This window comes from Malaclemys terrapin, chromosome 2 (genome assembly GCF_027887155.1).
Source record: "Malaclemys terrapin pileata isolate rMalTer1 chromosome 2, rMalTer1.hap1, whole genome shotgun sequence".
Taxonomy (NCBI): domain Eukaryota; kingdom Metazoa; phylum Chordata; order Testudines; family Emydidae; genus Malaclemys; species Malaclemys terrapin.
The window spans coordinates 106,265,549-106,289,189 of record NC_071506.1 but is presented as its reverse complement, the minus strand read 5'-3'; the positions used below and the strand labels follow the sequence as shown (position 1 = coordinate 106,289,189).

At 40.3% G+C, this 23,641-nt stretch overlaps 1 long non-coding RNA gene across 4 annotated transcripts in view; it reads left to right on the top strand.

The window, feature by feature from the left end:
- LOC128832548 (uncharacterized) overlaps positions 1 to 23,641 on the top strand; it is a 419,194-nt gene that overhangs the window by 248,922 nt on the left and 146,631 nt on the right. For 3 of the 4 annotated variants that reach the window (XR_008444003.1, XR_008444000.1, XR_008444002.1), the window contains 2 exons: positions 5,656 to 5,829; positions 17,152 to 17,301. This is a non-coding gene — a long non-coding RNA (uncharacterized LOC128832548). The remainder of the gene's footprint in view (positions 1 to 5,655; positions 5,830 to 17,151; positions 17,302 to 23,641) is intronic. The other variant, XR_008444001.1, reaches the window with a different exon arrangement.

Here is a 23,641-nt window from a genome sequence, read left to right as displayed (position 1 = left end):
TGCACTGTCCCTTCAGGGGAAATGTCTTAATTTGTTTTGTTGCTGGATATTTTTCTTTCTGTGATATCAATTTACTTTGTGTACAGGTCCTGGAAAGAAGTCATAGGCTTATAAAGATTAAATAGTCACTATCTGGATGCTTTCAGCCCCCCATTTTACTCTTTTAAATTCCATCTTTTAAAATAAAACCTTGTTTAATTTCCTAGTCTTTTGTTGTATCTTTAAAATGTTACTGCCAAGAGAGCTTGCCATAGGGGTCTGTACAGCGCTTGAAAATGTAAAGGAGAATCTCTACTTTCATTTACAATAATAATAATAAAAAACTAGCCCTATTCCTTAGAAAGGCACAGTAGCTGTGAAAATGTCAACCAATAGAGACCAGTATAAGTAGAAACAAGCAGCAGGGTTCCTCTGCAGCAGGAGACAAGGTATGCATAAAGATATCTTCCCCATACCCGATATGTGAAATTAGTGGGTTAAATTTAGTATGTAACTCAAACAACCTTCTCACCAGTCCTCCCCCAAATCCTCGGTCATCCCTCTGCATCAGAATGGTATGATTATGGTGGACAGGAATAAATTAGCACAATACAAATAATATTATGGTATTGCCAACCTCAAATGGTCAAACAATCACGAGACTGGCTTAAAAATTATGAAATTCTTACATAAGCATTTGTCTCCAGGAGCTGGGGCTTCAAGTTAAACATCAAATATAATGAGATTTGCATTAAAATTGAGAGTTGGCAACACTATAATAAAACAATGAGTGGGGGAGGAAGGAAAATTGTTTTGCAAGCCCATTCTAAAACGCTATGGCCAGTTCTGCTTTCTAGTATCATTACAACCATATGTTTGTGACCTATGGGGACATATTCCCATGCACTTAGATGGACATGTGTTCATAGTCAGAACTTAAGCCTGTGGATTCCTCATTAAAGAAACTAGTCTGTAAAAATGAATAAAGCAGATAGTGTCTGTGTGGCCAATTCCTTGCAATCAAGGGAGAAAAAAGTCTTCCACTATGGACACACCTTTCTCATGATGCGGAGCGGGGGAGGGAAGAGACCCCTCTAAAAGGTGGAGAGGAAGAGAAGAGCCAGCCACTTCCAAATGTGCTAGAAAAATTGTGGTTGATGAGAATGAGATGTAGCATGCACAGTTTTTTAGAAAGTTGCAGGGAATGTTGAAAATTGTAATGGAGAGCTAGTTTCAACATAAACTCCGGAGCAATCAGTATCACTTCATAATGAACTACTTTCACATTGCCTGATCTGTTTTTACTGTTCCCAAGCCCTAAATATTTTGTACCTTTGCAGTTCTTTTTAAAAAGCAATAATTTACTTAATTCTAGTTGAAAATATGTGTGAAAACATAGGCCTTCCCACAGTAATTTAAAGAAGAAGAAAAATCTTTTGTGGTTAAATAATTTCAGTCATTGTGTAGGAGTATTGTGGAGACTATATTTTTTTGGTGGGAGGTGTAGGTTTAAAGGACAGAGGTTATGCTGATTAGTTATGCAGGATGCAGCTTTTTGCTTTGAAGCAACAATTTGTTCACAGAAATGCAAGGAAATGGGAAGGGAATAGCTGAGATTTATGGGAGAAGAGTCATCATTGATGTTCCAATTGGGATATTGGTTGTGGAGTGAGAAAACAACAAGCATTCAGACTTGGTTTAAGTTCAGTCTCCCAAAATTTGCTTGACTTTGAAAGTAGAAACCTAAATGTTGTGGTAACAAAAAAGCAGAACCTCTTTACATTCTTAAATGTAATTTATGGGACAATTCACCATGGTCAAAGAACCAGAAAGCCACATGATTTCTCTAAAATGTAATATGGTGCTACAACACATTAGCAGAACAGGGAACGTGATTTTAAAAATTGGACTACAGTGATGCTGACAAGTGGTTTCATCCCAAATTTTAGCTGCCTCCAAATAGTTATGTGATGATGAATGTCCCCAAAATGCTAAATATCCACTACTTAAAAACTAACCCTTTCTCCAAAAAGACAAAATACAAACTCTCTGTCATCTTAGTGTTTTGATGTCTCATGTCAACTATGATTTCCTATATGTCATTGCTTTTCATTTTGTGGGTACTTTATTTTAAATTGGAGATGCTGTGAAAAAAACCAAGAGAGTGTATTCTTGCAGTATTTTCAACTTATATGCTACATTCCTTCATTTTATCTAAATGGCTATAATCCAGCATTGTATGACAAGAGAAGAATTTCACCCAATCACAGCCTAGAAGAATCTATCACTCTCTTCAGAAATTGCATTGAAGTACTTATTGGACTTACCAGACCGATTTTTTTCCTCAGTAGGTATCTAACTTACTGCCCACAGTGTAACGTTTATGTGCATGAAATTGGGTAATTGAATATTTAGTACTAAGTTCCTATCCAGTGTACATGGGTGCAACTTCTTTGAAGTCAAATGATTTGCACATGCTTGAACCATGTCAGAAACTGATCCGTTAACTTTTCCAAGGACATATTTAGGCTCCTATTTTAGGAAATTTAGTCTCCAATCACATCACAAGTTTTTCCACTCAGGACACTCTTTTGCTCAATTATTTACTCACTTCACATCAAACAAATTTGCACTTTTAAAACCTAGCCTTGCTCGGTTACTTACTTACCCAAGCCACAAATCGTCCATCTCAGCATTAGCAGAAAGTCAGAAGGATATGATGGGTCCAAACAGAATCCATGCAACTCCAAAAGGTGAAACAACAAGAAGGAAACAATGAGGATGTCTATATTTTTCTAACCCTGTTGTGTTATGAGAATGTTAGAATTAAGAGGATGTTAGAATATCCTTACTAGAAACTGCTTTTACAGTTATCAAAGGTCTCAGCTTTGCTTCCAGATTTAACAAGCTATAAGACATTTATTGCCTCATATATTCTTCCACCATAAACCTTATCTCTTAAGTAAATAATTTTAGTGTAAGTTTATAGATGGCTCTAAAATGAAGATTTTTAAAATTTGTTTTGCTTAATAGCCATATATATATAAACTAGTACATTAAGAGAAGGCAGCAACCTGAATTGCAGGATTTGTTTTTTCCCAATGAATAAGATAGCGTACTATGAATAATACATTGTACTGTACCAAAAAAAGCAGCTGACTGCTGTATGTTATAAGAGCTGGTCACCAGCAGGCATGGCCTATTATGAACTCAGATGCAGGACTTAAGATTTCTGCAGTCAACAAACAATTTTGGCCGATTCCTGGATATTTGTTCTTTCAAAGGCCCCTTAACCTGCCTCATTAAAACTCTGATTCAGCAAAACACTTAAGCATGTGTTTAAAGTTAAGCACTTGCTTAAATTCTTTGCACAGTAGAGAAGGAATTACTACTAATGTGCTTGAAGTTAAGCATGAATGTAAGTGCTTTGCTGAATAAGGACACTGAAGTATTAAAGTTCTTGAGAAGCTTTCAGAGAAGTTGCTTTTCCTGAAGTACAGACCTATGCCACTTTCCAAGCTGAATGTAACCTGGAATTCCATTAAACTTGTAGAGTTTCCCAGGAGAAACAGAAGCTTTTTGTGTTGACTATTTATTGTATGTTATCCTTTTTGCTTGAGTCTCAAATACAACTACTGTTCAATCAATGCTGGAAGAGGTAAACCAATCCCTCTTGTGTAAAAACATAACCTACCAAACGAAGTAATATCCCATATCATTGTGGGGCATTCTGTAAAGTCTTCTAAACTCAAGGTCTCACGCATCATCAGCATCTCAAAGAAACCCTAGTGGCTCGTTCAGATTTGGGTTTGTAGTGTTGACGGTCAGGGTATTTGAAATGAAATGAAATATTTGCTAATAAAGTGTTCTTATAACAGTGTAACTTCTTTGTGAGAAAGAGAACAGAAGAAAGAATCGTGACCACAAAAAAAATCTCTTGACTTTAAGGGTATGTCTACACTACAGTTAGACCCTGCGGCTGGCCCATTCCAGCTGATCCAAGCTCAGGCTAAGGGGCTATTTAATTGTGATGTAGAGGTTCTGGCTTGGGTTGCAGCCTGAAATCTGAGACCCTCCCACCTTGCAGGGTCCTAGAGCCCAAGGTCCAGCCGGATCCTGAATGTCTACACTGCAGTTAAACATCCCCACAGCCCAAGCCCTGAGAGCCTGAGTCAGCTGGCGCAGGCCAGCCACGGGTTTTTAATTGCAGCGTAGCTATACTTTAATACACCTAACTATACAAGGATGTGTTTCATTGTATTCTCGTGTTCTCGTGACAATATAAACAAAGAGTTACCATTAATTAATTAATGTTTGTAAAGAGCTGAGTAAGTACTGAGTGTTTTAGTCTTACTCTTATTTACTTGTGTTTGAGATAAGAGTGAACAGAAACACCTGAACTTTGCAGAAGTTGGGACCCAGATCTGAACTTTGCCACTGGCCAAAGTTTAATGATCCAGCTCAGACACCTACATCTAGAGTGACCAGATGTCCCGTTTTTAAAGTGACAGTCCCATTTCTTGGGACTTTTTCTTATATAGGTGCCTATTACCCCCCACCCCTGTCCTTTTATTTCCACAGTCGCTATCTGGTCACCCTACCTACATCTGAACACATGCTGAGCTTTAAAGAAGATTGGATCTGGATCAGAACTTTGCAGCTCTCTCTCTAAATGTTTTGCTAGTGACATCAGAATGTATGTGAACTGTAAAAGCTTGCAGTGTGCAAGGTTATATTCCATGCTCATTTATAGAAAATAAATAGCTCCTATTTTTATAAATTTAAAAAATGTCACCTGAATGTTACCAAAGTGTGTGTGTTGGCAGTAGGGACTCAGGTAGTTTGATCTAATTTTTAAGTAATATATGCACAGTAATCTTTTGCCTGTTTTAATCCAGTCAATAGTGCAGAACTATTTTTGGACCCATGATATAGTTAGTCAAAGTTGTGTATTGGGGGGTGGGGGGAATAATATATAATGAAACTATTTAAATAATTACTTATGATCATTTCCATGTACAGCAGCAACAGATATACATGTCTTGATATGCTGTCACATCTATTTTCTGCTTTTGGCATATGGTATATTATATAAATAGATAAAAGCTAAAAACAAAAACATTTTAACCTGATTATATATATATATATATATATATATATATATATATATATATATATATATATATATATATTTTAAACATGGAACAGTGTAATCTAAGGAAAGGATTCAAGCTCCGTTTTCATATTTTGTCGCCAGGATCCCTTTATGTTTTACACAGGCTTTCTTTTTTAAACCTTTTGTGCTTTGTATTCAGTACTCCTTCAGTTTTAGCAGCTCCATCACTCATAGAGATGACTGATCTTCACTGTCTTTTACTGTCTCATGCTGAGTGAACACGGGGCAGAAAATCTGCTTTCCCCCAACCCTTATAGTTAAATAGACTCATTTTGATAAAGCAAGTTGCCATTTTCTGTCAGCTTCCCTCCTTGGGTAAGTGTCCTTCAAATGGCTAAGAAAAGTGCCACCTGATGCTGACTGGGTTGAAACTGAAGTATATACTGCTGCAGCAGTCTGTTGTCTGAGACTTTGAGGGCGTGGGGTAGAGACAAACCACAGTATAGAAGAAAGTGGTGTCTCTCGGGATGTTAAATGACCATTGCTTTAATTTTTTATAGGTGATGTCTTCGAACGTGGTAAAGGGCCTCTATCCGCAAGCTGGCATTAAGATACCATCATTGGTCTCTGCAGCACCAGCTTTAGATACCACTGTGATGGGCAACCTTGAAATACCAAGAGCGGCAAGCAGCATACCACATCTTCATTTTTAGCTCTTTTCCATACTCTGCTCTGTAAGTACAGTATGCCAGTGTTGTGCCTGCCAGTTGGAGTTCCCAAATTGCTTAATTAGGTGTTATGTATTAGGGTAGTACAGCGTACATATTTAAATAACTTGCTACTTCAGGGAAGCGTATTTGCCATTTGACATGACATCAAATAGCTTTTAGCTGTATGAAACTTTGCAGATGGCTAAGATAAGCAAGAAGGCTACTTTTATGTGTTTTGATTTACTAGTCCCCACAGTAATGTTATATGAAATTCAGCAGAATTTTCTGTGATCATTAGGGAAATCAATATTTTTCCTACAGTAAATCACAGGTATGCTGTAAACAACATGAGGCCAAAATTGACAGGTAGCACCTGATAAATAGAATTCATTATTTTGCCAGTCTGACTAACGAGAAAGTTAGCACATGCATTATTTACTTTGCAAATATATTCCTTAAGACCTTTGATAGGCTTAGAGGTGTCTCCCAATGTTAAAGCTAGAGGGGTATGTCTAGTTTAAATGATTTTATATATGCAGGTGCAGTTTCCAGCTTTAAGAAAAAAATAACTGCGACCTAATTGCATTTACTTGTGCTGAATCACTTCTTGGGAAGGATTTAGCTGATCAACTATTTCTGGTCTGTTGAAGGGAAAAGTGAGTGAGTGACTGTCATTATCTTGATGCTGATTACTGGAATTGACCAACTTAATAGCAATTTGCTAACCTTGTTTACAAAACTGGCCTCCCGAACCTGACTCTGCGATTTAGAAGGGAAGAGAGCCAGGCCACTTAAAGTGTCAGTACTGAAAACACTACATCATCTACATGATGTTCTGATTCAGGGAAAGGAGATGATGACTCAGAGGTATTATCATCAATCCCATCTCTAGTCCAGAGAAATTTGCATAAGGAGGGAAAATATCATTTTTGGCACTTTAGTCAAGAAAAAATGTTTTATCTCCCCCCCCCCCCCTTTCTTATTTTGGAACTTAAGGAAACTGGGCTGTAATCCAGTGCAACCTCAGGATAAGAAATATGCTATATTAGCTGGCATTTGCAACAGTTCTCTCTAAGAGTTCTTAAATGATGTGCTGCCAGATTCTCTGTCTCTCTCTCTCTCTCTCTCTCTCTCTCTCTCACACACACACACACACACACACACACACACACACACAACTAAGAAATATGCTATTGGCTAAAAGCACAAGGCTAAGGGTATTGCAAAATTATTACTGGTTTGTTTTTTATTTTTTATTAAGGGAGGGGCTAGAAAGGTGAGAGACCAGAAAGGTGAGAGACCAATCATGTATATTAATTTGCTTCCCAGTAAGAAGAAAACCTCTCCTAGACCTAGGGCCCTGGTTGAACTTTGACCCTGAGTACTCATCTCACAGCACTGCTGCTTTCTAGGCCTGCATTTGTTTTCCCATATGAAAAATATCACAGTGCCAACTACCTCTATGTCCATAAAGGGAGCTCAAGGTATTAAATATGAAAATGATCAAGATCTTCACAAACTGTGTACTCCCTTCACCTCCTTCACCCACCCAAAAAACCCTAATAAAAAAAATTAAAATAAAAGCAAACACAGAAAACCATGTTTTCTGCCTAAACATAAAAATAAACAGTAAATAAAACAGGAGTTTGTAAGGATCAATGACTCTCTACAAATTAGCTTAATTTAAATGCTCATTCTCCCTGTCTCTCAATTGGGTCCAAAACCCCTGTCAATATGCTTCCCTTCCTGCTTTGACTCACAGATTCTTCTGACAGTATCCTAAACCTCTCTCTAAATCTCTTGGGGCCACATCGATTCGCTATCTGCTCTCCACTAGGCCCCTCTAGATTTCCTGGTTTCCAGGGCTGCTTTTCCCCCACTCTTTTGTCTTTGCTGCTGCTCCAAGTTTGCTTCTTGCATTGGAACACACTTTCAACCTGTGCTGCATTTTTAGTCACCAGTTGTGCTACTGTCTCAAGCCACTCCAGGCCCCTCTTTTCCTTTTGAGCCTTTGTTTTAATTCTTTCTGGGCCTCAGTGCAACTCTCAAGATGCTCTCTGTGGCCTCTCCCACATCTTAACTCATCTGGCCCCTCTGGGCTTCTCTTAAAATTCATCTAATTTCATCTGATTAATTGTTTCAAGGTTCCTGCTGTTCTGATCCTATCTGACAGCTGCTTGGTGTCATCATGTCTTTATTCTTTACCACATCTTTAGCTGTTGGGTATTCATCAGTAATATTGCCTTCAAATGCATTGAATTTGCTGGTATCTTGTTTACATTTTCTCCATGACCTGCATAGTTCTAGACATTCACTTCTGGTGTTGCCTTCTTTGTAGTGATATAAAGACAAACGAGTCTGATATTATAGCCAGACTGCCTGCCTGCCACCTGTTCTGTCTTTTTACCTCTCTCCTTTTCCACTTTGACTATATCCCTGTCCTAGATTCCATTCTAATTTCCTAGTATTTTTATTCTCCCTGTCTCTCCTCCCCTCTCCCTGGTTGATGCTTCATCAGTGTTTGGGCTGCCAAAGCACTCTTTAAACCCACATATAATTCTGTTTTGAGCTTGGAAACTCTGCCCAATGGTCCTTTCAGTTCTCCACCTTCTTTTTGTTTTCTGTCTTAAATGAATTGAAATAGACATGGAAGGGGAAGGGCTCGGTCTAGACTTACAAAGCAATTTCCCCTTCCCGAAAGGGCAGAGCACATTTCCTTCCAAAACAACCTGGCTGGGAAGTCACAAATTTCTTGTCAGTGCTGCTTTTTCTTATCCCTGAAAGCTGTTGAGTCAAAACATGACTGTCAAGGCTGACCCAAAGGAACGTGAGCATGGGTATGAGAGTGTTTCCCTTCATTCTTCCTTAAAAACAACAGAATGGGGGAAAGAGAGATCTGGGGGAGCATTCATATGTGTGAAGGTTAAAAGGTAATTGGAAAGCAAATAATCTTGGCACCCCTCCACAGAGAGACTGGCTTATGGATTGATCTTGCACTCAAAGTGCCTTGCAGGGGGTTTATTCTGACCAAATAGTATAAATATTAGAATGACTGTAAGGAGGGAGAAAGCTTAACAAATAGGAGGCTAGTAAGCATGCAGGCAAGGCTGATCAGTTGCAAAGACTTTTCCTTAGCAGGAAAGAGTTAGTTTGTGGTTTTTACTTTAACCTCTCTGATGTTACTCTCACTCAAGGATAAGATACGTTTTCTTGTTGCTTCTCTAAATGCAGTTGTGTTTGTTAACTTACTTAATTGTGGTGTTGTGTCCTGTCAGGGATTTTAATTTCAAGGCATCCACTCTTACCTTGCTTCTCTCCTGCTCTGGGTATCTCCTTTGTTAAAAAGAATCACTTTATACATGACAAATAAAGAAAAAATAACATAGACGTTACTGGGTGTCTCCCCTCACATATTTTAGTGATCCTCTCTGCTTAGATACTTCAAAGATATTAAAGTCAATCTGAGTGGAAGGGGGGAGAAGTTTAAAAAGAAAAAAAAATGTGATTGAGATCTTAGTTCATTAATATTTCTACTTAGATGCCCCCCTTCATCATTTAGGTTTGCTATTTCAGTGGTGAAATTTCTGGCTTGGTCAGAATCTTGCAGGACTGAGTGGGGAGATGAACTGGAGTGTGACTGGATCCTGGCTGACTATTACATTTTGAGATAACTGCTGATTCACAGATTCACATTTTGCATTCACTGGAAAAATGAGGGTGTCTGGATCTGTTGGCCTGAAACCAATAATTAGAGTGGAGTATCTGAATAGTTGGTTACCATCTCTGAGTCTGAAGCAGCCTGTATCTGTGTGTGGTGCATAATTGAAATATCACCATATCCTAAGCAATAGTACATGACTACTATAGGTACTCAAGGTGCTTTACAAATATTAATTAAGTTCACAACACCCCTGTGAGTTAGGTAAACATCATCCCTATTTAGTAGAAGAATAAACGGAAGGGTCCACCCTTTTGCTTTATTCCAGCAGTGACAGTTCACCGTCCCAAAGGCAATGGGGCCAGAGGGCTTGCCTCTTTTCCAGATCCTTTGATTAGAATTCCAAACTACAGTCAGTTTTATTATGAGATTCTACACAGGCTTGCAATTTATAGCATTGTTTAGCATGCATTCCTTTTGAGCTCTTTCAGTTGCATCTTCTGCTGCTATTGCAGCATTTGGTTATTTCATATGAGACAAGTATCAAAGTCAAATGTTCTTACGTGTTTAGCAGACTAGGCGTTGGACTAGTAGTGAGTATGTGGTCTCTCTTGTTTCCAAGAAGGCTAAACAGCTCAGCAGATTTGAGCAAATTATTGCAAGTGGGGCTGATCCTAGTACAGGTTCATGGTTGTGTTGAGGCTTTTGATGCACCAAGGCGATATTTATGCACTTTGACAATGGCTAATAACTGCCGCAGTGGGTTTCTATTAGTCACCTTTGGGGATACCAGCCCATGAAAAAAAATAAGTCAGCGTTTTTATTTTTCAAGTGGGTGAACATCATTCATTCCTATCTTGTCTGATGATACATTTACAGTGTTGTGATGCAAAAAATATGATTTACCTGGCACAAATTTTAATTTGGGACTTTTTTGCACCCCGGGGTCTGATGTTGCAGGAGGCAGGACAAATCCACAGAAAAGTAGAAGTGTCCCTTTAAAGACAAGATGAGAGGCAATGCAACAGTGAATTTCTGTTGCTCAAATCCATACATTGCAAGTAGTAGTTACTGGATTAATCAAGAAGACCCAAATGGAGGAAATATAGGGGTGATTGTTTTTAACTAATAAGCTATTTTTGCTCTCTGTGATCTAGCAGGTAGGACAGTGCAGTTACAGTTAAGAATCCTGGGTCATATTTACAGCTTTGCCAATAACCTGCTATATGACCTTTGACAAATACCTTTATCTCCCTATTTTTCAGTTTCCCCATCTGTTAAATTGAGATGATACTTAACCTCTGCTTATTATCATAGTTGTTAAACAGTTGTTACTATTATTATTATTTTCTCTAACATTGAACTTCACTTCTCTTTTCTCCTTCACCTATCTATTCATGGGCATTTCAGACCAATGCTGATCATTATTCAACAGAGATGGATTCAAGATCATGGATAATATGAGGCATGCAAAGCCAATTTTTTTATTACTTCACCCAGGAAAGTTTAGTCCAGATGCAGCCTCTGGTCTGAAGTTTTAGAATCCTTTGCTTTGCTACTGACATTTAAAATCAATACGTCTGTTAGTCTATAAGGTGCCACAGGACTCTGTCGCTTTTTACAGATCCAGACTAACACAGCTACCCCTCTGATACTTAAAATCATTGTTACCTTTCATATATCTTCTCCCAGATGTAGCATTCATATCCTGCTATGTTAATTCCTTTGTGGATAGACTGTGGTACATAATGTTTTCTAACAGTAGTCTTTTGAGGACAAGGTATTTCACCAGGAATTAAGTATAGTGGTTTCCCACTAACATTCAACAAACAAAAGTAATCATTAAAAAGTAGCCAGCATTTACTGTTTCTTTTTGAAGTTCTGTCATACTTTGCAAAACAAGACTTGAGGGTTTGGATGTAGTGTAACATCCACATCTTAGGTCAGTATGTTTTATGCCTAACTGAGGTCAGTGTGAGGAAAAATAGATGGAAAGCGCTACATTTTTAGCTTCACAATTGCATCTACAATAACCTGCCTTATAACCCTTGCCAAATATTTACTGGCAGACTGCTGATGCAAGTGAAAGTTAAATAATTCTGTTTCTTCCAGGTGTATTAGTGTAGGTAAATGTGGTTCAGGATTTTAAGTCTCTACACAGCAAATACTTCATGTGGCCAAGATTTAGAAAAGAAAAGAAAAGAAAAGAAAGACTTTGAATGCCACACATTGTTGGGTACCTAACTTGCTACACCAGCTTGTGTTTCAAAAATGCTAAGCAACTATCCCCTGATAATTAGGTCCCTTTGAACTATCTCATGCGGGACAGCCAAAACTACTGGTCACTTTATCAAATCTTGATGTATATTTCTAGCTACAGTTCCAAGAAAATTCCCCAAAGAAAAATTACAAGAATCTTATAATTCCATACACAAGGATTCTATAGTGCTTTAATATACCTTGGAAAGTCTATTATACACACATTATTATTATTATTTAGGACCAGATTGTGTAGTTTGTACACAGAACTGTGCTGAAGATATGGGGAGCTAGGGTAAAATATATATAGTGAACAATACCACTTCAGTGGTCTGGTTTATTTAAACAAAGGCTGAAACAAATGTTTGCCGTTAGTGTCCGTTAACATTAGTCCATCTGCCTCACCTGAATCCAGCCGTCTCTTCCATCCAGGCTCTTCACCAGTAATGACCTCTTGACTTGAAACACTCTTCTGGAGTCTGGCCTCCTGCTGTCACCTGGGGAAGGGTTCCTTCTCTGGATTCAGGGACCCTGCAGAGGGTTTTCTCTGGAGTGATGTGTAGTTCCCCAATGACCTGGACCTCTTGCCACTGTCAGGTGAGGTCCTTCTGCTGGGACAGGGCCTTCCTAGGGCTTTGTCACTCATAGCCCTTTTGGAGGAAATGTGCTGAAACTTTGAGCACGTGTAATTGTAGATGTTCCTTAACTAATTAACTTCCACCCAGCCACCTAGGTAATTAACTGTTCACAATTGGATCTGGGTTGTCTTGTTCTCCTTAGTGGAGCCAGTCACAGGTAGGCTGGTCCCTGACCTCCCTGAAAGGGCCTGCCCCCAGGACAAGGACATAGCACCTAGCACTCTTATGTCTCCTGCCTCCCTTTCCCTTTCCGAGGGATGATAGAAAGTAGCAGTGGCTGTGTACCTCTCTTGTATGTGATTCTGGCACAGTGGGTGCAGTTGGAGTATGATTGGATCTGGAGTGAGAGTTCAGGTCTATCTCTGTTCTGCTCACATCTCTCTCTTTCAGTGCTCCTCTTCTACAATTACACGTGCTCAAAGTTTCAGCACATTTCCTTGTGTGAATCCCAAAGTTTCTGGGAGACTTCTATCCACAGCCTTCTATGAACAGCCTTTGTTCACACCCTTCACCTTAGCCACAAGCTGCTGTATTGACTCAGTTTCTTCCAGTACTGTAACTTCTTAAAAGGAACCATACTCTATTGGGTAACTACGTAGCTATGTACAACATGGATAGAGTTGGGAGTTAGGTGGCTTACTTACATATACGTATTATTTTGGAGCAGCACAATCGTTTTCTTTTAAACAAGTGTAATGAATAATTTGCCTTCACAAAACTGGATTTGGAGTAGATGGCACAACACATGGTGTGGCAAGAACAGAAGGTGTTTCTGGAGGTGAAAGAACGCTTACACAGGAGGAATTCTTTTTTTCTGAAATTCCAGGAGCCCACCTTTTTTAATAATAAACAGAGTATTCCCAAGGTATTTAAGTGTAATTTACTGGAAATGTTTCCGGTGAGCATGGTGACATTCATTAGCCCTTGAACAGGAGACCATACAGATGTTCCTGCCTTCTAAAAGAGAGAGGGTGTGTATAATATTGAATGGTCTGCTACCTTTTGGGGTACGAGTGAACCAGTTTTTTTGTAAAATCAAACTAGCTTGAGAGCTTCCTTTTGGATGTTTAGCCAAACAGACCTTTGGAAACTTTAGAAGTTTGCTCATCTCTAGTTTCCAGATGCTCCCCCACTGCACCAGCCCAAACTTAAACACACATTTTGTTGTTGTTATTATTGTTCAGGATTGTTGTTGTGTCCTTGCTTTCTGTGATAGCATGGACTCAAATTAAATAGCCAGGTTAAATTAATAATATTTTGAGCAAAGCACTAGCTATAGAGGGTAACAAGTATTGTAAAGGTAATGGGCCAGCCTCATCCCCTCAATCCATTTACATCAGTGGTGTTCCACCAGGAATGGAGTTAGCTCTTCATTGTTTTTATGCCCATGGTGTTTTCATCTATGATTTATTTGCTTCACTCGTGAAAGATGCTTCCTCCTTTTTGCTTGTTTCCTGACTTTTAAGGTCATGTATTTTTATATCTGTCTGTTTGTCTGTGTGGGTGGGCATGTGAAAGTCTCCGTCTCTCTTCTCCTTATGTAATGTCAGATGGAAGTTTAGAACAGTGCACTGCAGAAAGCCAACCCACATCCTTCACCCACACAGCCTGCGAAGCAGTTACACCGACATCAATCAGGGAAAACCCTCAGACTACATGCACCGTTGGAGCAGGTGCATGAGGGTTCATGGCTTCATCATGTGACTGTCATACTGCAGTGTATCACCTACTGCTGTCTGTTACTTTATCTATACACAACAGGCCTATTTATCTACATAGCAAATGAAATGCTTGATATAAAACTTGCAGACACTCTTGAGTTCAAATTATACTATCCCTTCCTGCACATATGTGGACGAATGTTCTTTCAGTACATTGCTGTGGAAACATCAAGAAAAAAAGCTGCCTAGCACCATTGCCTTAAAAGCAAGTTTTGCAGAGGGAAAAAGCAAAACCTAAAATATACAAAGGGGGCAAAGGGCAAATGATACAGACAGAGGAAAGCCATATGCAAAACTAAGCCAAGAGTCTGAGAGATACAAAGAGCAGATATTATACTGGGGAGAAAAGATTGTACAAATGGTGTTATACCAATGACAGTAAAAAGTGAGTAATTTTTTCTGGAATCATTCAAAGAGTTTCTGAATTTAATTCTTTGGGTACGAGAATTTCTGCCACAGAATGGATGTGAATGGCTTTTTAAATTTTTGTGTATAATATAGACTGACTACTGCTGCTGTGTTAGTTTACATTCAGCCTTTTCTATTTAAAGCTGATAATGTACTCTCTTTTTTTTCCTTTTAATGACCAAAGTAAATTACTGCTCCGAGCTATGGGTCTGATCAGCCAGTGTGAGAAAATATTTAGCAGAGCAAGATTTCTAAAACGATGCTTGAAGGAAATAAATATACATTCTCCCTCACAAAATTGAGCAACTGGCTTTTCCCAATTCTACCTGCTCTGGAATACATTGTGCTGAAGACTGTGAGCCCAAATTTGTTCAGTTACACTGAAGTAAATCTGGAGTAATTCCATTGACTTCATTTGGCTCTGTGGAAGTCAGTGGAGTTCCTCTGTACTTACATGAGTATGTATGAGAGAAGAATTTGGCTCTGTATCTATTGCTATAATTTTAGATGGGATATTAATATATAATCAACTTCCCAAAAACATATAAGGGGTAAACATTGGAACAAATTGTGCCTGGCACGTGTTCAGGTGTGCAGTGAGGAGGAAAATCCAAGGAACCCTTAGGCACTGGATCCCTGGAGTGGAAGATGTGTTCCAGACCAGTGTTGCTAGTGATCCTGGGTAGAGAGCGAGCACAGTGTGGGGCCAGAGCCATGGCTTTGTCACCCCTCTCCATACTGGCTGGGCTTGGACGGGGGCACATGCTGCACTCTCTGAAAGGGTGGCGCAGCAGCAGCCCTCCATAGGAGCTGTGGGAGGTATTGTGCCTGCCTGTAGCATGCTGCCTCCCAGTGCTCCTGGGATAGGATGCATCTGTGCCACCCTTCAAGGTGCAGTTGAGCCCTTTCCTTTTTGCTCTGTCCCTAGTTGCTATGACTGGCTGCTATATCTGCTGCTGCTGCCGCTTTGCAAAACAGAGCTGAAGGAGTAAAAGGCGTCTGCTAGGCAAACAAGAGAAAACATTCTTTTTTAAAAGAAGTACAAGGTCCAGTGATTTTTCTTGCATTTAAGCTGGAGGGTGCGAGTTGTAAAATAGTGGCCAGGTAGGGTACATCAATAATCGCTGCATAAACTTTGACTAGAAGAAAGAAGACAAAAAATCCCAATCCCTTAAAAATAAATAAATGTAAGATACCATTTAGTATCCCAAATTGGTGTACAGATGGAAATGTAAAAAATGGACAGTGTGCATTTTTAAACAGAATAGTTGAAAAACAGTTCGCCTTTAATTGACCTGCCAAGGTATTCTTGGTTCTGTGTTTTGCTTGTTACAGGCGGTAGAGTAGCAAGAGCCTAGAGCAGAGTGAGGAAAGCAGCTTGTGCTCTACTTTGTGTGTTTCTTATAGTATGTTTTCAGCTGCAGAAGAGAAACTCAAGGCCCTGAACTTTGAAAACCTTGAAATTAAAGTTTTTAATGTTTAAGGGCACTCATGCAGGATATTCTGCTAATGATCACTTTTTTTGAAGTGTCTGGAGCTGGCCACTCTTGAAGACAGAATGCCAAACTAGTTGAACCACTGGTCTGATTCAGTTTGGCAATTCCTATGTTTTTATGTTTGCAAGTAGCTCGGTGTCTTCACTTTTCATACGCCAAAGCCACATTCATTGCAGTAACCATGTTGAAAGAGCAGAAGTTACATTCCAAATGTTTATGATAACTTTGCACAAGTGCTGTTCTCTGGGCTCAAGGAGTTCTTCAACAGGAGAATAGCCATGTGATGGTCACAATGTAATTGGCTTTAACAGGTCTATTTTGCTACTTCATCATACAACTTAGGTACGTCTCATAATCGGGTTTTCCACACAATTAGGGTGGAACTGGCTGGTTCAGATGGCAGGAAGAGCTAAAAAAAGAGAAGAAGAATATTTGTTAGGATTGATAGTGTTAATGAAAATATGAAAGGAAAGAAGGAAAGCCACATTGGGAGAGGAAAGTGTGACCTGACAAATATGACCCCCTGGATTTCCCCTAGATTTCTGACTTTGAAATCAAAGCTGGCTTTAATGTGCACCAGGTGTCATCAGGGTGTTTTGATTCCCTTCAAGCGAGGGACTGAGCCTCTCAGTTTCAGCATCTGCACATCTGTGAATATCAGTGACAGGGTGTATTCTTGTTTAGATCATAGCCCATGAGGTTCAAAGGACATGAACAATTTAATAATTGACCCTGTTAGTTGCCCTGGAGCTTGGCAACCACAAAACTGTGCTCTGCTGTGCACAGGCTGTGGTCTGTTCATTCCCCCCCCGCCCCATTTCCAGTGCCCATCCCTTACATTGACATGCTTAATCCCATTTTAACTGTCTCAGTAGCCAGACAAAAGAACAGGAAAGCCAGGAAGATGGCAGCAAAGCCAGAATATTAAAATTATGTAGCAAAAAACTAAAAATGGATATTATCAAAAACATTCATTATTGATATTAAAACAGTATGTTTAAAACAAATGTGTTGTGATAAAACTAGGTATTCTGTAAATTTAGATTAGTTAAATCCTGTGGAAGGACAGGATGCCATCTTAAGATGAATGGTTGTTTGATGCCTATCTTGAGGTTGGCAGTCTTGCCATTTGTCGCTCTGTTTCTAACCTTTTCTTTCTCCTGCAGGTTGGGAAGACTGTGGCAAGGTGGCTCTGATATCATCTAGAGACCTCCAGATTTCCTTGGTTTCTCTCATTCTTGCTTTCAGCCTGGGTCTTGCATGAGACTGCACTGGTTTTCTTGGTGGTTGAGCTCGTCCTGTGAAAGAAAGATCAGGTGTGCTTGTACTTTTGGCTCTGTCAAAAGACTTAGTTGTTGTTGACCAAAAGGGTTTTGACTTGTTTGGGGACCTGTTTCCTTATTTTCTTTCTCTGAGAGAGTCCAGGCTGCTGGCGGAAATAGTGCGATGAATTAGTGAGATCATTATGTAGAAAACATGCATCTGTTTCTCTTTATTGTATCAAATTCTGACAGAGATCTTTGCTTTCAAAGAACTTGGCCTAAATCGTAGATTAGATGAGACCAAGTTAGCTGGAGTCCTGCCTAGATAAGATATAAGTGATGCTCGTAAGTTGAAAGTATGGCAGGGTGGCCCCCTGTAACAAGGCACTGGTGCTTTGGGGGAGGGAGGTAAGGAGGGGGGGACATTTGCAGACTAGGATGTCTGTTATAGGGACATAGTCCCTTTAAGGCTGGAGTTTCTTTAAATTTTAGTCATCAGCTGGAACATATGATTGATGGTTCAGGAGACTAGGAATATGACTCTGAGTGGATAATATAAGAAGTAGCTGGAGCTCAGCATGGAGGAAATTAGGTTTGGCAAACAACCTGGGCCGAGTTCTCCAGACAGGAAGCCTGGAGCATAGCCAAAAGAGGACCTGGAGGAGTGGAGAAGTGTCCAGTCTGGGAAAGTCTGTAAAGAAGCCTAGAACTGAGCAGGCCATGAAGGAAGTGATGCAGGGAAAAGGTGATGCAACCATGTCAAGTGAATTGGGCAGTTACTGAATATATAGAGTCCCAGGACCAGAACCCAGAAGAGAAGGGGGCCTGAGTTCCTATATAGTGACATCTGGAAGTGGTGGACTAAACCCCTAAATTCAGGGGAAGAAAACTAATTGAGCCCTAAAAGAGAGACTACACAGTTGGAGAGCCTAAAGAAGGCTGGGAAAGAACTTTCTAGAGCCCAGATTGGGGCCTAAAGAGACTTTTAAGCCCATAGGAAGGTCTGTACAGAAAAAGGCTCGGAGGAAGATTGTTTTCTCATTGGATCTACAACAACCTATATAGCATAGATCCTAGGTTTCTGAAAAGACCTCTTCTCTCTCTGGTCATCAGTGTGGAAATGCCAGCTTTTAGGTACTTGTGCTAATATTCAGTAATTTAACTCTGTGGCCCGGTACAGTTTCATGGAGAACTCTTGATACTGGAATTGAGCTGATCAGGGATCCAGCAGAGCCAGGGTGGTGGTGGTGGTGATCTTCATCAACATCAACTTCATGGCATGGTGTAAACCCAGCTGGCCTTTACCTGTGGATGTGGGTGCTTAGTTTATTTTGTAAGTGTTTCTTATTTAGATTGGCCAGCATGATTTATGTAATTGGCCTCCTTAAACCCAGGGTTGTGAGTTCAATCCTTGAGGGGGCCATTTAGGGAACTGGGGTAAAAAAAAAAAAAATACTGGCTGGGGATTTGTCCTGCTTTGAGCAGGGGGTTGGACTAGATGACCTCCTGAGGTCCCTTCCAACCCTGATATTCTATGATTCTATGTAGTGTTTGGGAGGTGGGGTATTGCACTTGCACTAAGAGATCTTTGTACTTGGGAGCATTTTATTAATTAACAAATAACGACACACTGAAGCATACTGCTATATCTTAATGCCTAGAGTTCCAAGACTGTCATTAGAGAAATAAAGAGTGTGTGTGTGTGTGTGTGTGTGTGTGTTAGTAATTATAATTGTATCAGTAATTGTTATGGCACAATGTATCCCAATGTCCCTTTGATCTTTCAAGCAGACACCTTGTTACTGTGTAATTCAGTTTCAGAGGCTGGGCGCCCACAGAAAGCTGACAGGAGCCATCCTGCAAAGATCAGCAAAGAGCATAACACTAAAATTTATTTTTATCAGTTTAAATACAACACAACAATGTGTATGTATAATTTGGAGGCTTAATATATAACAGTAAAGTAGCTTTGAAAAATTGTCATGAAAACTTATCAACCCAGACACAACATCTGTTCATCTGCACTTTCCTATAATGAGAGTTGATCCTGGAAAAGAACTAGAGTGGTATTTTAATTGACCATCAAAATATGACTTGTGGAGGGTCAGGGCCGGCTCCAGGGTTTTGGCCGCCCCAAGCAACCAAACCAAAACAAAACAAAACAAAAAACTAAAAAAAGCCGCGATCGCGATCTGCGGTGGCAATTCGGCGGGAGGTCCTTCACTCCCAGGCGGAGTGAGGGACCGTCCGCCGAATTGCCGCCGAATACCTGGACGTGCTGCCCCTTTCCGGAGCGGCCGCCCCAAGCACCTGCTTGAGAAGCTGGTGCCTGGAGCCGGCCCTGAGGAGGGTATGGGTGTGTGGGATTTGGCAAGGCTACAGGAAGGTATCCAATGTGGCTGATCATCCAGTCATTACTGATGTTGATCACATGTTGATTGAAAAGTAGAATCTCAAAAAGCCTTTCAAATCAGTTGTTAAAGCCAAAAAGAATGGCAGGATTGAGGGATTTGAATTCATTCAAGCTTTGCTAGTGGAGAAATTGAGTTCAGGCTTGGATTGCTGGTATATGGTTACATTTCATAAAATACCATCATTAATTGGGGTTGAAGGGAGCCTTGAACTTGAGCCTGTATTATGGTAAACCTCATATTGTCAAGTTTGATAGTTTGCCTTTAGACTGAGTTTAGAGTTCCTTGTTAGAATAAACATACTTCAACTTCCTGTAAAATGCAGATCTTGTTCATTGAACTGAATTATTTTAAAGCTCCGACAATTGTTAGAGGTAGTTTAGTAGACTGGATAATAAAGCCTGAAGGAGTGTGTACCCAAGTTTGTTTGAATGGATGAGAGCAACTGGTCCCTCCTGCAAATACTATTGGAATAAATGAAAAAAAGTCAAGTCACTTTTCATGCATTTGGTAAGCGGTAAGTAATATTACCAAAAGCCTCCCCAGGCTGTCTTCAGCAGCAATTTTTGAGAAGTTCATGGGCCATTGTAGGGATAATGGAAGAGAAGAAACTTTGAGTAAGGATGTTTCAATATGCAAGGCTAAAAGGGCTTTCTGCTACATTCCCTATTTTTAACCATCAGCTTCACTTCTTAATAACATACAATTCTGAATGTTTCATTAAAAGAAGCAACAGAGGGTCCTGTGGCACCTTTGAGACTACTTCTGTTAGTCTCAAAGGTGCCACAGGACCCTCTGTTGCTTTTTACAGATTCAGACTAACACGGCTACCCCTCTGATCATTTAAAGAAAAATATTTCCCAGAGACATATCAGGCTAGAAGAAATAATAGTTCTTAATTTTTTGCCCTAGTTTAATATCTGTTATCATTACCTGTGCTATTCAAAATAAACAAATATTTTGAAATCTTACCCTCTGCCCACAGCTATCTTATATACCAATCTGGTTGCTGAGTGAAATGAGTGAATCCTCTGTGTTTGAATGAATTAATATAGGTGTGCTTATATTTACAAGTATCATAGTTGGCATTCTGTGCATATTTTGCTTTTGATTCTTTGATTCTACTGTCCTTGCAAATCACTATAGAGTTGCAAATTAACCCATAAGATGATAGACATTAATTTATGGCACTAAGTTCATGAATTAAAGTACGATGCCAGTAGATTTTCATGTACATTTTCCTGGTTGGCAGAGTTAGTAAGAATACCACACATGTGCTACACCAGGCTATATTTGCATAATCAGTTATTTGCTGTACTACATTTAAAAATGTCTGTGATCATTTTCTCTTCACGTTTCAAATAGCTGGTGTAAAAGCAAATACCACAATGCACAGCTATTTCTCCTGCTATCCCACTGTAGTGAGGTGGCGTGGCCTCCCTCAGGAGGTGGATGCGGAGGAAATGCCGCAAGTCACCTGGTGAGTGGAACCAGGAGGCCACGCCCCGCATGCCGGAAGCAGAGGTGCGGGACAGGAAGAGGAAGTCTAAAAGGCCGGCCAAGCATCTCTGTCGAGAGGGAGCTGCCGAAGGAGATAGATGCTTCTTCCCCGCTGCTGGAGTGGGACGCCAAGGAGAACTGCTGCTGCCTAGAAGACCAGCCTGAGCTTCCAGAGAGCCACTCCTGACGAGGAGGAGCTGCTACCGTTACCCTTGGCAGAGTATCCCAGGGAGACTGAGGGATGACCCCTGGATGCAAATACACCCAAGGGGGAGAATAGGAAGCAGCCCAGGGGAGTCAGACTACTGTCTGGCTGTGGTGCCGCCGGAAACATGGTCAGCGTGTTGCGGGTGGAATCCCAGCTGACCCAGAGGCAGACCACTTTGCCACTGTTTCTGGCCTTGGGCTCGGCCATGGTGGAGTTGAGCAGGCCTGCGTCCCCCCTGCCAGCCCACTCCTGGGGTGGCAGTACTCTCCCTCCTTAGGCCAGGAGGCCTGTGCTTCTTGGGCATCCCTACTGGAGCCCCAGCAATGTTGCTTGGCATTCTCCCCTGCCGGAGCCCCTAGACTGGGCGGATAAACTGCTACAGCTCTGCCTACCTGCAGGCCAGAGCCTTGACTGCTTGTTTCCCTGCCCTGTTTGAAGGCCGGGGCCCATTGAGAACTGCTAATTCCCCCTTTGTTTTTTCTTCATTTGGGAGAATACTGTAGCATACCAAACTGCAAGGAGGCATGGCCTCCTTCAGAGGCAGAGGGACAGCCATTCCAGCTTACACCCACCAATCAGGAATGAAATTTGAAATGCGTGGGAGTGTTAATTATTTTTGTAAGTTAATGTGTAGTGTTAATAGGTGTTATCCCAGTGCTCATTCAGACACTTGCTCATGTCCCCACACACAAGTGCCAAGAATCTATTTCATGAATGCTGATACCACTCAAACATGAAAAAGAAAATACTGGGCTGTCATTAAACTCTTAAAGCTTTAACATGTGTTTATTCTGGTATAGCTGTCTATGACAGTTCCTTTCAAATCAATGTAATCTTAGGGCATAATGTAATGGGGACGTGTTGGATGGGCTTGTTCACAAGAGAAGGTTGGTACAGCACTCAGTGCTGAATTGGTAAGTGCACAGATAACTGACACAGTAGACGAGAAAGCGGTATCTGTGCCAGAGTTAATATGTTTAAAATGTAGAAACATCTTAAATGCTTACAACTACTTTTGACCATTCCAAAAACCTAAAGGCTCAGCCGAGAGTGAATTTTTATAACTAAGTTATCGATGTGTAACAATCAGATACTGAAATGCTGGCATACCTTTGGCTATAGCAGCACTAGTGGATGAAGCTATAATAATGTTTTAATACATTGTATGAAAAAAGGATGTAGAGTGGATGCGTACATCTGTTGACAATCTTTCTTTTTAATTTGAAGCCACCTGAAGGCTCTAACTAGCTGAATAATAACCTGATCGCCATATGGTTTCCGTTCTTTCAGCGTAATAGCATGCAGAAAAAGAGTCTACTTTTAGCTCTGGCTTCTGTTTGCTTCTTTGTGAGTCTGAGAACGCTTCCTGTCTGCTTGGTGATAGGAAATGTAACCCAAACAGACTTAGATGAGTGACATTTCTCATGTTTGGCTTTCCACTTTGGTAACTTGTGTAAACGGGTACAGAGAACCCATTTGTACAAGCTACTGCATGCATGCAGATAGAGATGGTGTCTTCAGGATGATTTGCAGCTCATTTTTAACTATAATTTTTATCTTGTTAGCTCTTCAGTACTTATACAGTAGATATTATGGAGTATTTTCCCATTTATAATTCCTCTAATCTCTCAACAGTTCTGTACTGTCACTTTTCAATTGAATGTAGGTTTGTGACTAAAGCAATTGAAAGGCACATTTTTAAATAAATGCAATTAAATTTTAAAGGCACTTTTGCTTTGGTTAGAGAACTACACATGGAAAACAACTTTTCTCTTCTGCTTATATCTCTTAATTTTTCTTACATTCCCTTGCATGTGCCCTCAATTTCCTTCCTGCCCATATGTTCCTGTTCTTTCATGGTTTCCTGTTCATTTTCTACATTAGGGATACCAGTGGGTAATCATTTTCACTAAGGACAGCCCTGTTTCATCCTAACTGTGGGGAGGGGAGGGAAATGGAGAAATGGTAACCATTTTGAGTAAGGTTTAAAGTTTACAGGGATGCTGACAAACATCAGGAGACCATGGGAAGTGTGATTTTTAAAAAGCCCAAAACAACAGCAAACAGCCCCCAACATCCTACAGTCATGAGATTCTGATAATGTGAGAACTGTCGACTCCAGATTTTGTGAGAAGGGCCTTGCTCCACAATTTTAGCCCCCCCGCTCACTTCCAGTCACATAGGATTTGACATGCTAATTCTCACTTCTAAAGAAGTGCCTTGTATTGACTGCCAATACCCCAGTAAAATAAGACGATTACATTAGAGGAAGAGG